Here is a 16,123-nt window from a genome sequence, read left to right on the forward strand (position 1 = left end):
CTGTATAGCGGCCATGTTGCTAATTGGGTGGGCATGTAGGGCAGGGAGGAGGTCATTTTCTCACCTGTGCAGCTATGTTGGGTGTGACTTTTGTGTCGTGAGGCTTGTCAGGAACATGACCGAGCAAAGAGGGGGCAGAAAAGGAGGGGAATAAAAGGAGCAGATGTTAATTCAAAGGCTGGAGTCCAGCATAGAAGGAGGGAGAGAGGATAATAATCAGAAGTAGGAGTAGGGGCCAGAGGGAAGTAAGCGCTGGTTCTGCTCTAGTTCTCTGGCCTGTGTAATGCCGGAGGCTCAGGGCCGGTGCAACCACTAGGTGAACTAGGCGATCGCCTAGTGCGCCAAGTGGTTGTGGGCGTGAAAAAGCGGTGCCCTTGGTCGGCAGGGAGGAGCCGCCTTCCGGAGGCACAGGAGAGCCAGAGCGTCGGCTTGCGGGGGCGGCGAGCTCCAGCCATGGAGCAGCCCTGCAAAGGCGGTGGTGCCGCTACCAGGGAGCAGCCATGTCCCGCACCCTTCCTGCCCAGGCTGCGGCCCGCCCCCCCCGGGGGCTCCTGCAGGCTGCAACAGATGCATGCGGGCGCCGGCCCCCATGTGCCGCCCGGCTCCTGCCTCGCTGTGCTCGGGTTCTGCGGCTCCCCAGGCATGTGAGCTGCCGCTGGGGCGCGGGGCCCTGAGCCTGTTCCGGAAGGGGCAGCGGTGGCGGTGGGTCACACACCGATCAATCAGTACATCATCAGTACACGGCAGGGCCGGCTCCAGCTTTTTTGCTGCCCCAAGTGGCAAAGCCAAAAAAAAAAAAAGAAGAAAAGCCACGATCAGCGGCACTTCAGCGGCAGCTCTACCGCGCCGCTTCATTCTTCGGCAGCAATTCGGCACCGGGTCCCTCCCTCCCTCTAGGGACCCGCCACCGAATTGCCGCCGAAGAGCCGGACGGACCACCCCTTTCCATTGGCCGCCCCAAGCACCTGCTTCCTGCGCTGGTGCCTGGAGCCGGCCCTGGTACACGGTTGTCTGCTGTCGGGGAATGTCCAGCAGGGAGCTGTAGCAGCTGATCATTCCAAGGGACCCAGGATTACAGGGCAGGAGGTTTTGGATCAAACCCCAACGTGACACCCAGCACTTCCATGCAACCCCCTTGCTGTTGGCATAGCGGCTTTTGCACAGTCAGTGACCAGTGATCCCAGCCAAAATAGTCTTACGCTAGGGGAGGGTGGATGAGTCTAAGTGATTGGGCAACAAAATGGCAAATAAAATTTAATGTGGATAAATGTAAAGTAATGCACCTTGGAAAAAATAACCCCAACTATACATGCAATATGATGGGGGCTAATTTAGCTACAACAAGTCAGGAAAAAGATCTTGGAGTCATCGTGGATAGTTCTCTGAAGATGTCCACGCAGTGTGCAGAGGCGGTCAAAAAAGCAAACAGGATGTTAGGAATCATTAAAAAGGGGATAGAGAATAAGACAGAGAATATATTATTGCCCTTATATAAATCGATGGTACGCCCTCATCTCGAATACTGCGTACAGATGTGGTCTCCTCATCTCAAAAAAGATATACTGGCACTAGAAAAGGTTCAGAGAAGGGCAACTAAAATGATTAAGGGTTTGGAACGGGTCCCATATGAGGAGAGAATAAAGAGGCTAGATCTTTTCAGCTTGGAAATGACGAGACTAAGGGGGGATATGATAGAGCTATATAAAATCATGAGTGATGTGGAGAAAGTAGATAAGGAAAAGTTATTTACTTATTCCCATAATACAAGAACTAGGGGCCACCAAATGAAATTAATGGGCAGCAGGTTCAAAACAAATAAAAGAAGTTCTTCTTCACGCGGCGCACGGTCAACTTGTGGAACTCCTTACCTGAGGAGGTTGTGAAGGCTAGGACTATAACAGCGTTTAAAAGAGAACTGGATAAATTCATGGAGGTTAAGTCCATTAATGGCTATTAGCCAGGATGGGTAAGGAATGGTGTCCCTAGTCTCTGTTTGCCAGAGGGTGGAGATGGCTGGCAAGAGGGAGATCACTTGATCATTGCCTGTTAGGTCCACTCCCTCTGGGGCACCTGGTGTTGGCCACTGTCGGTAGACAGGATACTGGGAAGATGGACCTTTGGTCTGACCCAGCATGGCCGTTCTTATGTTCTTATGTTAAGACACAGGAGCTGTTGTACAAAGACACAGGACCTCTATCCATGAGCTCAGCAGAGCGAGATTGATGTGCCCAGTTGAAGTGGACGTGGGAATTTTGGGGACAAGAACTGTGCATGTGAAGAGTGGGTATTTAACAACCAGGCATGTCATTAGCATCTATGGACACCTTTCCTGAGATGACAAATCCAGCAGCACAATGCACCCCAAGGAGACACTCACACCCCTTCCTGAAGCACAGCGCCCCCTGGCACCACACAGGATATGGCAGCCAGCACTGCCTGCCAGGGGAGAGCGCCCCCTGCTGATCCCCTGTCCTGCTCCCTACAGCAGGGCGCCCCCAGGGCAATGCACTGAACACGGTTGGGGTCACCCAATCTTGCTGAGAATGAGAGATCAGAGTGAATCACAGCTCACGAGGAAGGACATGGTGTGAAATGGAACCAGAAGGGTTGATGACCCTGCATTGCTCCTTGTGTTTGTGTCCTCCAGGATCTACAAGATGCTCCCAGGAAGTGCCCACACAGCTGTAGGACAACAGTGAAATTCTCTGGCACCCTCCATCTCTGAGACACTCCATTTGTTTTGCTGAAGGTTCATGCTGGAGAGTTTTCTATTGTTCCGACTCAAAAGTGGGAGAGATGTGACGAAGCAGGAGGGTTTCTTTTTTCCCACTGGTTTGCATGCAGAGGGTGTGGGACTCAGTTTCCCTGTGTGTTACTGGCTTAGCGAGGTGGTGGGAGATGGAGTTTGTTGTTACAGAGGGCCAGTGGTGGCACTAGGGATCCTGGACCAGGGCCTGGAGAATGGATACCCCAGCGACTGGTGACCTGGTGACTGGGAGGCTCAGCTCAGAAGTCACAGCTGGTTCTGGCCACTGGGAGGACAATGGCTGCGGAGAGAGGACCCCAGTGACCCGACCAGCTGGTTCGAGCCAATGGGGAAACAGCATGGATGAGAGGAGAGGCTGAGAGGAGAGGAGGCCCAGGTGACCTGTTTACCTGGGACAAAAGACAAAGAACAGAGGTGGGGCTTAGGGGAAAGTGATATTGGATGGCTAGCTGGAAGGAGAGGGCTTCTGGACTGGGGAGAGAGAGCAGCCAGAGCCCCCCTGGATGCAGGAGAGACCTAGATGTGCTGTGCTGAGGGTTGCTAGGCCCGAGGGCCCAGATAGTTTCCTATACTGTGTTCAGACATTCAATAAACCCTTCTGCTTTACACCAGCTGGGAGTCACTCCAGTCAAGAGATCAGGGTTGCATTGCTCCCTCTGGCCATGGAGGCCCCGGGGGGCCAGAGCGAGTGGACTCACTGAGGGGGCCTAGGCGAGCGAAAGGCGTGCTGAAGTTTCAGAGAGGTGTGGTTCCAGGAGGCAGAGAGGCCTACGGCTAGGGTTACCATACGTCCGGATTTTCCCGGACATGTCCGGCTTTTGGGGGCTCAAATCCCCGTCCGGGGGGAAATCCCCCAAAGCCGGGCATGTCCGGGAAAATCGGGAGGCTCGGCCGGGGCCTCTTTGTGCGGGGCCGGGGGCATGGTGCCCGGCCGGGAGCCGGGCCGGGGGCCAGGCCAGGCCAGGGTCGCAGTGCCGGGCCGGTCCGGGCCCACGGGGCCGGGCCCGCGGGGCTGGGAGCCGGGCCGGGCCCGCGGGGCTGGGAGTCGAGCCGGGCCCGCGGGGCTGGGAGTCGAGCCGGGCCCGCGGGGCTGGGAGCCGGGCCGGGGTCGGGGGGCTGGGAGCCGGGCCGCGGGGCTGGGAGCCGGGCCACGGGGCTGGGAGCCGGGCCGGGGTCGGGGGGCTGGGAGCCGGGCCGCGGGGCTGGGAGCCGGGGGGTGCGCCGGGGGTGGTCGGCCAGGGCCCGAGCCGACCCAGGCTGGAGCCGCCGGGGGCCAGCCTGGGCCGCGCCGCGCCTCCTTCTCCCTCCCCTCCCCCCCCCTCTTCCCTTCCCTTCCCTTACCTTACCTTACCTGCTTCAGGCTTCAAGCAGGGGAGAGGGCGGAGACTTTGGGAGGGGGCGGAGTTGGGGCGGGGGCGTGGGCGGGGCTGGGGGCGGGGCCGGGCCCCCCGGGAGTGTCCTCCATTAGGAGGCACAAAATATGGTAACCCTACCTACGGCTTAACCCCCGAGAGAGAGAGAGTGGCTTCCCGAGAAGGGCTGTGGCTCTGAAGGGTTTTCCCCCCAGGAACCGTACGGAGCCGAGAGAGCACGAGTCCTGTGAGTCCATGACAGAGGCACAGAACTTCTAAATGTTAGTTTAAAACACACCCCAAGGCCACAGCAGGACCAGGGGGCTGGTTTTACAGTCAGTGCCATGTTACATTGCTCCACCGGAGTCAATGAGGCCAGATCCCAGCTGGGGTCATCGGGACGTAGCTCCACTGGACTCAAAGGGGAAGATCCCCAGCTGGTGTAAACCAGTTTAACTCACCTTAGGTTCCTTTAGCCCCGCTGAGTCCCTAGCCCACACCTGGAGGTGTCAGTTACCTGGGGCTGTTGCTTTAGCCCTCCCCAACAGTGTCAGCCATGTGAAAAGGCCAGCTCCCCTCCGCACGCCCTGCGCATAAGGAACCACCTGGGGAAGTGAGGAAACAGATTGACAGAGCAAGACGGGTACCCAGAAATCACCTACTACAGGACAGGCCCAACAAGGACAATAACAGAACACCACTGGCCATCACATACAGCCCCCAGCTAAAACCTCTCCAGCGCATTATCCACGATCTACAACCTATCCTGGAAAATGATCCCTCACTCTCACAGACCTTGAGAGGCAGGCCAGTCCTCGCTTACAGACAACCCCCTAACCTGAAGCAAATACTCACCAGCAACTACACACCACACCACAGAAACACCAGCCCAGGAACCAATCCCTGTAGCAAACCTCGTTGCCTACTCTGTCCCCATATCTACTCTGGCGACACCATCGGAAGACCCAACCATATCAGCCACACCATCAAGGGCTCATTCACCTGCACATCTACTAATGTTATATATGCCATCATGTGCCAGCAATGCCCCTCTGCCATGTACATCGGCCAAACCAGACAGTCCCTCCGCAAAAGAATAAATGGACACAAATCACACATCAGGAATGGTAACATACAAAAGCCAGTAAGTGAACACTTCAATCTCCCTGGTCATTCTATTACAGAGTTAAAAGTCACTATCATTGAACAAAAAACGTCAGAAACAGACTTCAAAGAGAAACAGCAGAACTAACATTCATTTGCAAATTTAACACCATTAATCTGGGCTTGAATAGGGACTGGGAGTGGCTGGCTCATTACAGAAGCAGCTTTTCCTCTCCTGGAATTGACATCTCCTCATCTATTATTGGGAGTGGACTACATCCACCCTGATTGAATTGGCCCTGTCAACACTGGTTCTCCAGTTGCGAAGTAACTCCCTGCTCTCCATGTGTCAGTATATAATGCCTGCATCTGTAACTTTCACTCTATGCATCTGAAGAAGTGAGGTGTTTACCCACGAAAGCTTATGCCCAAATAAATCTGTTAGTCTTTAAGGTGCCACCAGACTCCTTGTTGTTTTTGTAGATACAGACTAACGCGGCTACCCCCGATACTTGATAAGGAACCAGTGTCTCTCCAGTCCCTGAGCTGAGCGGTGACCACGCCTGAGGCTGTGACTTCCTCTGCCTTCGTCAGAGAGGAGGAGCCCATTCCCCTCCCTGCGTCCAGACAGGGCCGGTGGTTGAGCTAAGAACCCAGCTCCAAGCCCAGAGCAACCAGCTCAGCATGGCGCTAACTCTCCTTCTGCCTCTGCTGGGTAAGTCACTTCCCTTGGTCCACATCCCTCCCTCTGTCAGTCTGCCTGGTGATCCTCCCACCCACGTCCCTCCATCCCTCTACTCTCTTCACCCTCTCCCCAGAGCTCTCACCCCCGCTCTTCTCTTCCCTTCCAGCCTCTCTCCAGATGCTCCCCAGGCCGGTGTCCCCTCAAGGTAACAACGTCTCCTGTCCTTGCTGAGATGCTCGCGGTGGGGGTGGGGTCTTGGACAATGGGGGTGGTGGCACAGATCCCCCTCCTCTCACACTGTGATTTTTGGCATTCCAAAGAACAGGGGATCCCCGGGTGCCCTCATGTCATCCACTGAGTGGGTCAGGCTGCCCCATTCACAGGTGTCTCCTGTGGAACCTGCAGCAGCCGCAGCTCCACTTCAGAGCTACATCCATGGGGGTGGGAGAGCGACCTCAGCTGATGGCTGCTTGGTGGGGGTCCATGTGGTGGGTCCCAGCACAGGCTGTAGGGAAGAAGATGCCTCCATCCCCATGGGCTCTAGTCAGCCCCTCATTGGCACCCTCAGCGGAGAGAGCGAGGGCTGGACTGGCTGTGGAGACTGAGCACCCACCTCTTCATTACACTGAGTCCACCCCCGGGCAGGGGTCCATAGGGGTGGGGCTGTGTGGAGGTGGGAGCTCTCCCTACCCCAGCTCTGGGCTCCCACACAGGGCTCAGGGTCAAGGGGCACAGAAGCAGTTCAGCACTGCCCAGCAGAACATTACCAGCAGGTTCTGCAGAGACCCCAGAGGAAATGCGGTGGGTAGAAAAACTCCCCCCTCCCTTCCCCTCATCCGCCTGAGCTTCCTCATTTCTCTTTCTGTTTGAAGCCTTCTAGCTACAGCTCGGCAGGTCTCATGGCCGGCTGATGGGTTCTTCCCTCTATTCTTCCCCTCCCCCCAGACAGAGAACTTGGGGTGAATATTTGCATTAACAACCATGCCCCCATTTGAACCCCCTTTCTCCAGGAGGGAAAGTGGGGGATCTTCAGGTGCCCCAGGTGGATTAAGGACCCTCCTATGCTCATCATCCCCCACCCGCTCCCCCAGGATGGACACAGAGGGGGTCCTGTGCTCCCCAGGCACATGAAGGACCCATCCCACCCCAGCTCTGCTGCTCATGCCCCTAATCCCTGGTGAGAAAGGCAGATTCTCTCCTTGGCTCCTGTCCTTTTCCCTGAATTGCTCCTTGCAACAGTCTAGTTCCATCCACCCTGTCATCTCCTCTGTGCACAGGATGGTGGAGCAGCAGATTTGGGGTCAGTGGGAGGATATGGGGGGAGCAGGCTGTGGGATGGAGGGTGTTAAGTTTCACAGATGGGGGGAGCTGGAATTTGCCCAGCAGCACAAAGGGTGGGTCCATCTGATAGTGAGAGACTCCAGGAGCTGGATGTGTTTAGTGTAACAAAGAGAAGGTTAAGAGGGAGTTGATCACAGTCTAGCAGTTCCCACATGGGAACAGAAATTGGGCAATCGACAGACAACGATCTAACACGACCCAGTGCCTGGAAGCTGGAGCTAGACAAATTCAGGCAGGAAATAAGGTGCAGATTTTAGCAGTGAGGGGAATTCACCACTGGGACAGTTCCCCAGGGGTCGTGGTGGATTCTCCAGCGCTGGCAACTTCTGAATCAAGCCTGCGGGCTTGGCTACACTTGAAAGTGAGAGCGCATTAAAGCAGCCCTGGGTGCCCTAACTCCCGATGTGTCCACACTGGCAAGGCACATAGAGGGCCTGGACTCTGCAGCTGGAGAGCTCCTGGTAATCCACCTCTACGAGAAGCATAAAGCTTTCTGCGCCCTGACTGAAATGCCCATGTGTCAGTGTGAACGAGGTGTTGCATTACTGCGCTGTGATTGGCCTCCAGAAACGTCCCATAATCCCCTCAAGTCAAGTGGCCACTTTTCCCATTGTTTTGAAAGCTCTGTTTCTGACAGCCCACATGCTTACCTGCTCCACGACAAAGCAACCGTTAGTGTGGAATGCTCTTGTTGTGAGTGTGTATTAGGGGGAGGAGGGGGTCTGCTGCTGTCTGAACTTACAAGACAGCATGCTGACACACTCTCAGCCCCCCAAAACACACTGCCTCTCCCCCCACATACACACAACACACTGCCTGTCACACTCCACCCCCCCCCCCCCCCCCAGTATTTGAGAAGCACGTTGCAGCCACTTGCCCGCTGGGATAGCTACCGCAATGCACGGCTCTCTGTGGCCGTTGCAAGAGCTGCTAATGTGGCCACACCAGTGCGCTTGCAGCTGATAGTATAAACACACGTCGGTGTTTTCCCTGCTGTGGTTTCTGAAGGCTGGTTTAACTCTCAGCGCTCTACATCTGCAAGTATAGCCATGCCCTAAATGTTTTTCTCAGAGATCTGCTCTAGGTCACATAGGAATCAATTCAGGGAAGTCCTAGGGCTTGAGTGACACAGGGGGTCAGACTCCATGATCACAATGGTCCATTCTGGTCTTGGGATCTATGGAAAGATCCCCGAGAGAGAGAGAGGGGGCCGTGGTTTATTTGCCGTGGTGTATTTCTCAGCGTGGGGGGTGGGTGCCGTGCAGTCAGATGAGCCTGGTTTGTGATCATGTCTGTTCAGGACTCATCTCTTCCCCCCTTCTCCAATCTCCTCATTCCGTTGTGGCCTCTCCCTCTCCACTGACCCCTCTGCCTCTGTTCCAGCTCACCCACTGGCCTCCATGGTCTCTCCGGACCATGGGTACACAGTGCATCTCCCAGAGGAGCGAGCTACCCTCAGGTGCTTGGTTCCTCGGCATGAGCAGTTTTCGGGATACGGATTCTTCTATCAAACAGGGGAGCAGTGTCCCAGTGCAGTCCTCAGCACTAATGCAGAAGCCTGGCTGGAGTTTTGTTCTCTAGTTGGTCAATGCTGGTTGCCTTCCTGCAGAGGGTGGGCCATCCATGGTCATTAGTTGCAAGGCAACAAATGTCCAGGCACTTGGAGTGATCATTGTCTTCTTGAGCTCTCCATGGGAATGGGGACCCAAGACCCAAGCCGCTAGGCATTACTCACACCCAGATCTCTGCGTCTCTGCAAAGACTAAACAACGTTTTCCCTCTACCTAGTTAGCCATGCACCACATAGGGGAAACTGAGGCATGCACAGAAATCATAGGAAATATTATGGAAAAACCCCATATGGTCACACATCCCAACACTTCAGCTTCACCCCGTCTCTGGTCAGGGCCACTCCCCTCATCTCAGACATTCTGTGGTGGGCAGAGGTGTCCCACCTGATCAACAAAAAATGGGCACTGCTACAGGGAAGCTTACAATGCTGGGTAAGGTGGGCACTGCTGTGGGGAGGCTCACAGTGCTAGGGACACGGCTGGGCACTGTCAGGGCCACCCACTGTAAATCTTCAGCCCTGCAGCTGCCTGGATTCCTTGGTCATGGTTTCTCTCGAGAGAGGGATTGGTTTCTATCATGTTACAACATCCCCCTGCTGGCGCCAATGTGCCAGGATCCCCTACTGCCATGTGTATCGCAGGGGAAGGTGCTCCGCTGAGGTGCTCAGCGCCTGGCAGCAAAAAAACAATAGGACACAAAGTTCCTCTATCAGGTCAGGATTTGGTCTGTGAAGGGCTCCCTGGTCCCAGTGGAGTGACCGGCTGATGCTCACAGCTGAGACAGAGATTACCCGTCCCTTACCCCTGCTGTGCACTAGACAACCCAGTAAAGCCAGTGAATCCCACACAGAGAGGCTCTGTCTCCTGCTGGGTAACATGTGGGCACAGTGCAGGCTTGGGGTTCAGTGAGGTACAGGGGTGCAGGGTGTTTCCCACAGAGAAATCTCAATACCCCTGTAATTTCTGAGATGAATTTCACCCTAAAGTCCCTGGTCCTTCCAGAGATCCCTGCTGGGTGTGACTCTTCTCCTGTTTCTAACATTGACCCCTCTTTTCCAGGCCTCTCTGCGGCCCCAACCCTCTCCCTGAGCCCTGATCTCCCTGGGTACCTCTCCGGAGAACCTGTTCTTCTCACACACGGGGTTGACCCTGGGGTTACTAACTTGCAGGATTCCAATGTGACGAGCTCTGCAGCTCCTGTTACCCCTTTTTGTGCCAGTGCGGGGTCAAAACCCAACACACGGGGTCAGGGTTTGGGGATTGGAAACCCTCCCCCGTCCCGTCAGCCCCTGTCTGTGCAAAGGCTCCCTGAGCCACCGCAGAACCTCCAGACATTAGTTTAAAACACACCAAGGGCCCATTTGGACCAGGGGGCTGGTATCAGAGTCTTTGCTGTGAATGAGCGAGATCCCAGCTGGTGAGACTCAGCAACACCTCCAAAGGAGCCTATATGTACAGCCAGCCCAATGGAAAAACGCTGTCGCTCCATTATAGTCAAGGGGGCCACATCCTCAGCTGGTGTCAATCGGCCGTAGCTCCATTCAGTCAGTGGCACAGACCCCAGCTGGTGTGTGTGATGGTCCCTGGCGGTACCCAGGGCTGTGAGGCACGTCGCTACCACCTGCCCTTAGCGTGAGGAAGCCTGTTCTGTGCCTGCTGGGGGCAGCTCCCCGACACCCCCAGCCTCAGCCGCACAAGCCCCCCTCTCCCAGCCCCTGCAGGCTGAGCTGGCCCTGGGCAGGAGCTGCCCCCTCAGGTACCAAGGAGGGGACGCTGGCCCCACTGGGTTCCCCGGCAGTGAGATCTCTGCTGCTCAGGGATTATGTTAGTGGGGGATGGTCCCACTATTGTGGGGAACTTCCCTGGTTTATACACTATCCTGGTGAAATGGGCTAGTGGAAGGAACTGAGTCCTCGCTCCCACTCCCTTTCCCCAGAGGCTGCCTGACCTCAAGGCTCCCCTTCCACTCTCCTGTGTGGCAGAGTCCTCGTAACCCCGATGAGGCTGGGCCCAGGATTCCTGGGGGCTCAACCCCCAACCTTGTCGTGGGCACTTAGGGCGGGGCTGGGGTGTCCCCACTCCGGGTGCTCTCTCTGCACTGGGCGCTTCCCTGGCCTACTGATATACATGCAGTGATACCCAGCCACACAGTTCAAAGCAAATGTACAATTTATTAAACAGCAACCAATATAGACAAACAAGGGGGAAATGGGAAAGGTGAAAGGAAAACACATCACCCTGCTCTGTGGCACGGGGACAGCACAACCAGTGTCTCTGCAATGCCCGGGAAGTTCAGTCTGTTCCCCACACGTCCCAGGTCTCCTTCTCCAGCCCTGGCCGTGCTGCAGGGACGCTGCGGGTCGGACACTTGCTCTGGTGGTGGCCACACGCTCTCAGGCTCTAGGTGGCAGGACCCTTCTTCCCAGCGTCGCCCCCGCCCCGTCGGGGTTACGATCCCCCTCCCAGTCTGGCCTGCAGAGCCTCTTGGCTGGGGGCGTCTCCCTGTGCTGGGGCCACTGCCCAGGGTCCCCCACCCCCGCTCTCCCCAGCTGCTCACCGCACCCGGCTCCGGACTGCGCCAGCCCCAGCTCCGGCTCCTGCCTCAGCTCCAGCCCCACCACCTGCCCCAGCTCCAGCCCCACCACCTGCCCCAGCTCGGCTGCTGCTGCTCTGTCTCCCTGGGCGGCGTCTCTGGCCCCTCTGGCTGCGGTGGCTGCAGCTCTGCTCTGGGGGCTGCTTCTGTGACTCTGCTCCCAGCTCTGACCTGCTCCCTGGGCACTTGTCTGGCCCCTCCGGCTGGCCCAGCTCTGCTCCCAGCTCAGCTTGGGCCCCTGCTCTCTCCTTAGCTCGGCCCCCCTCTGTCTGACCCAGGCAATTCCAGCTCACAGGGCGGGACCCCCCTGGCCTCCTTACTCTCTGATTAGCTGCCCGTCCTGTCAATCAGGCTGACCTGGAGCATTGGCCTCTCCCCATTGCCCCTGGGGACTGTCAGTCTCAGGCTCCTGATTTCCATTGACTCTTCCCCTTTTAGTGCTGGGAGCAGCCAACCAAAACATCCCCCATTGACTGTTAGTAAGGGGGCAACCGTCCCCTTATATTTACCTGCCCCGGAGGGGACCTGATTCCTGGGCACTGGGCTGGGGCTGGCTGGGGCCTGTGGCCAGGATCCCGCCCTCTTCTGCTCTTCACTGGCCCTTCCTCTGCTTCTGTGTCACCAGCCGCACAAGTAGGAACCATCTCTTCCCCGACCCCCTTGTCTGTTCCAGACCCCGCCCCGGCTCCCCAGCTCACCGTGTCCCCGCAGCCGCCTGTCTATGTAACTGGAGAAACTGTGACCCTGACGTGCTCAGCTGAGGTGTCCACCGTGTCCGGGGTCCGGTTCTTCAGAGACGGTCAGAAAATCCACTCCAAGGATCTCCCCTCACCTCGGTACAGTTACACCAGCTCGATTCCGCTGTCGGGGGTGTCTGGACTGCGAGCCGGAGCGTACACCTGTGATTACTGGGAGACAGAGTCTGGGGAAGAGACCCCATCGGCGAGGAGCCGACCCATCTCCATAGCAGTAACAGGTGAGAGCCCCTGTCTCCCGATGTTTGCTGGCCCAGTGGCAGGTATCTCTTCTCTATGGATGGGGTGAGACACAGCCTGGTTACTCAGCTCTGCACAGAGCCACCCACTGGAATTTCTGGCCCCTACGATGGTTTTTTGAACGGGGGGTCGGTGCTACTTTGAGGTTCGGGGGCGCCAGCCCGCAATAACATTTGAGAACTTGGGGACGTTTAATGCAATGAACACCAAATCTCCCCTGTCTGTGCCCCGTGTCAGACCCTGCTGTCAGACACTAAAGTTTGGCTTATAATGGCACTGCTGGAGGGAAGCTCACAGCCCTGATCCCTGCTGACGGGACCCAATACTAAGTCCTCTGCCCTGCAGCTTCATTCATGATTCTCATCAGGACATGGATAAGTTTATGGCGTCTTACCCAGTTCCCCTGCGGGTAACAATACACCAGGTTCCCCTATTGCATATGTGTATGAGAGGGAAAGGTGCTACCCTAAGTTACTCTGCACCCATGGGTGAAGGCACCAACGGATGCAAATTTTTCTATGGAAGATTTCTGAAGAGGTCCCTGAGACCTGTGGCGTTATCGGCTGAAGCTCACAGCTCAGACAGAGACCTCCCATACTCCTGGTGTGCACTGGGCAATCCAGTCCAGCCAGTGACTCCTACACACAGAGAGGCCCTGCCTCCTGCTTGGTAATATGTGGGCACAGTGCAGGGCTGGGCCTCAGTGAGGTACAGGGAGTTTCCCACGGAGAAGTCTCCATCCCCTTGTAATTTCTGAGATGAATGTAACCTGGTACCATCTGCCCCTCACCTCCCAGATCCTTCCAGAGATCCCAGCCGGGTGTGACCCTTCTTCTGTATGTAACACTGACCCCTGTTTCCAGACCCCCACCCCCTCCGTGAACCCACCTCTCTCCCTGAGCCCTGAGCACCCCATGTACCTCCCCAGAGAGTCTGTGACATTCACACACTTCACTGCCCCGGGGTTCATCAGGGGTGAAAGTAAGTGTAGGGTTACCATACGTCCGGATTTTCCCGGACATGTCCGGCTTTTGGGGGCTCAAATCCCCGTCCGGGGGGAAATCCCCAAAAGCCGGGCATGTCCGGGAAAATCGGGAGGGCTGGGTGGTGCTCGGCCAGGGCCGGCGGTGCGGGGCCGGTGCGGGGCCGGGGGCATGGTGCCGGGCCGGGAACTAGGGGCGCAGTGCTGGGCGCGGGGCCGGACGGGGAGCCGGGGGCGCAGTGCCGGGCCGGGGTCCGGGCTGGGAGCCGGTCAGCCGGGCCAGCGGGGAGCCGGTCAGCCGGGCCCGCGGGGAGCCGGGCCGGCGGGGAGCCGGTCAGCCGGGCCCGCGGGGAGCCGGTCAGCCGGGCCCGCGGGGAGCCGGGCCGGCGGGGAGCCGGGGAGCCGGGCCCGCGGGGAGCCGGGCCGGCGGGGAGCAGGTCAGCCGGGCCCGCGGGGAGCCGGGCCGGCGGGGAGCAGGTCAGCCGGGCCCGCGGGGAGCCGGGCCGGCGGGGAGCAGGTCAGCCGGGCCCGCGGGGAGCCGGGCCGGCGGGGAGCAGGTCAGCCGGGCCCGCGGGGAGCCGGGCCGGCGGGGAGCAGGTCAGCCGAGCCCGCGGGGAGCCGGGCCGGCGGGGAGCCGGGGAGCCGGGCCCGCGGGGAGCCGGTCAGCCGGGCCCGCGGGGAGCCGGGCCGGCGGGGAGCAGGTCAGCCGGGCCGGCGGGGAGCAGGTCAGCCGGGCCCGCGGGGAGCAGGTCAGCCGGGCCCGCGGGGAGCCGGGCCGGCGGGGAGCAGGTCAGCCGGGCCGGCGGGGAGCAGGTCAGCCGGGCCCGCGGGGAGCCGGGCCGGCGGGGAGCAGGTCAGCCAGGCCCGCGGGGAGCCGGGCCCGCGGGGAGCCCGGGGGTGCGCCGGGCTGCCGGGGGCCGGCAGTGCTGGGCAGGCCGGGGGTGGTCGGCCGGGGCCGGCACCCCAGGGCCCGAGCCGACCCAGGCTGGAGCCGCCGGGGGGCCAGCCTGGGCCGCGCCTCCTCCTCCCCCCCACACCCCCCTTACCTGCTTCAGGCTTCCCGCGAATCAAATGTTCGCGGGAAGCAGGGGAGGGGGCGGAGACTTTTGGGAGGGGGCGGGGCTGGGGGCGGGGCCGGGGGCCGTGGAGTGTCCTCCATTTGGAGGCACAGAATATGGTAACCCTAAGTAAGTGCAAAGAAGGGGCAGGGCCTCGGGCAGAAGGGGCAGAGCTGGGGGGGGTCAGCGTCCCCCAGCCAACCCATCCGCACTGCCCAGGGCTCCAGTGGCAATTTAAAGGGCCCAGGGCTTCAGCTGCTGCTGCGGTAGTGTCAGCGTCGGCCAGAGCCCCAGGCCCTTTTAAATCGCCGGCCCCAGGGCAGATACTCCTTTTACTCCCCCCCCCGCATTGGCAGCAACGTTAAAGCGGCACCACAGCAGCACTTTGAGGGTCCTTAAAGTGATGCAGCGGCAGTGCTGTAATGTCACTCCCCTTCCCCGTCGGTCACCCGGCCAGTACGGACCCTACCGGCAGGGCCGCCGTTGGGGGGCACAAAAGGGGCAGGGACGTTAAAGCACTCACGGCAGCGCTTTAATGTGGGCTGCTATGGACCAGTACCGACTTCTTACCGGTACACTGTACCGGCCCGTACCGGCTCACTTTCAGCCCTGGGGGTCACCAACCGGCAGGATTCTCATGGGACAAGCTCTCCAGTGCCTGTTAAACCTCGTAGTGCCAGAGCGGGGTCAATACCCATCACACAGGGTCAGGGTTTGGGGATTGGAAACCCTCCCCATCCCCCTCACTCCCCATCTGTGCAAATCCTCCCTGTGACACAGAAGAAACATTGGTTTAAAACACACCCCAAGGGCCCAGTGGAACCAGGGCTGGTATCAGAGTCTTCGCCAGCAATGAGCGAGATCCTGGCTGGTGAGAATCAGCAAAATCTCCAAAGGAGTCTATGGGTAGAGCCAGATCAATGTAAATGACCCTGGCTCCTTTGGAGTCAATGGGGCCAGATCCCAGCTGGCGTGTGTGATGCTCCCCAGGGGGTGCCCGGGGCTCTGAGGCACCTTCCTACCACCTGTCCTTAGTGCAGGGAACCCTGGTCTGTGCCTGCTGGGGGCAGCTCCCCGACACCCCCAGCCTCAGCCACACAAGCCCTCCCCTCCCCGCCCCTGCAGGCTGAGCTGGCCCTGGGCAGGAGCTGCCCCCTCAGGTACCAAGGAGGGGACGCTGGTACCGCTGGCTTCCCCGTCAGTGAGATCTCTGCTGCTCCGTGTTTGCATTGCCCGATGGGGACGTGGTTACTGGGCACTGAGCTGGGGCTGGCTGGGGTCTGTGTCCAGGATCCCTCCCTCCTCTGCTCTTCGTTGGCCCTTCCTCTGCTTCTGTGTCACCAGCCGCCCAAGTAGGAACTGTCTCCTCCCCGACCCCCTTGTCTTTTCCAGACCCCCTCCCGGCTCCCCAGCTCACCGTGTCCCCGCAGGAGCCTGTCTACGTAACTGGAGAAGCTGTGACCCTGACGTGCTCAGCTGGGGTGTCCACCGTGTCCGGGGTCCGGTTCTTCAGGAACGGCCAAAAAATCCACTCCAAGGAACTCCCCTCACCGCCGTACAGTTACTCTGAGTCGATTCCACTGTCGGGGGTGTCTGGATTGCAAGCTGGAGAGTACAGCTGTGCATCCTGGAAGACAGTGTCTGGGCGAGAAATTGCATCGGAGACGAGCCAACC

General features: G+C 58.8%; 1 long non-coding RNA gene across 1 annotated transcript; it reads left to right on the plus strand.

Annotated features, from left to right (window-relative positions):
• The first annotated feature begins 5,868 nt into the window (after positions 1–5,868).
• On the plus strand, positions 5,869–12,185 carry LOC128845854 (uncharacterized). The gene is made up of 3 exons (XR_008446743.1): positions 5,869–5,938; positions 6,075–6,113; positions 12,087–12,185. It is a non-coding gene; the product is annotated as an uncharacterized LOC128845854 (long non-coding RNA).
• Positions 12,186–16,123: the final 3,938 nt, after the last annotated feature.

The sequence above is a fragment of the Malaclemys terrapin genome, chromosome 12 (genome assembly GCF_027887155.1).
Source record: "Malaclemys terrapin pileata isolate rMalTer1 chromosome 12, rMalTer1.hap1, whole genome shotgun sequence".
NCBI classification, from domain to species: Eukaryota; Metazoa; Chordata; order Testudines; family Emydidae; genus Malaclemys; species Malaclemys terrapin.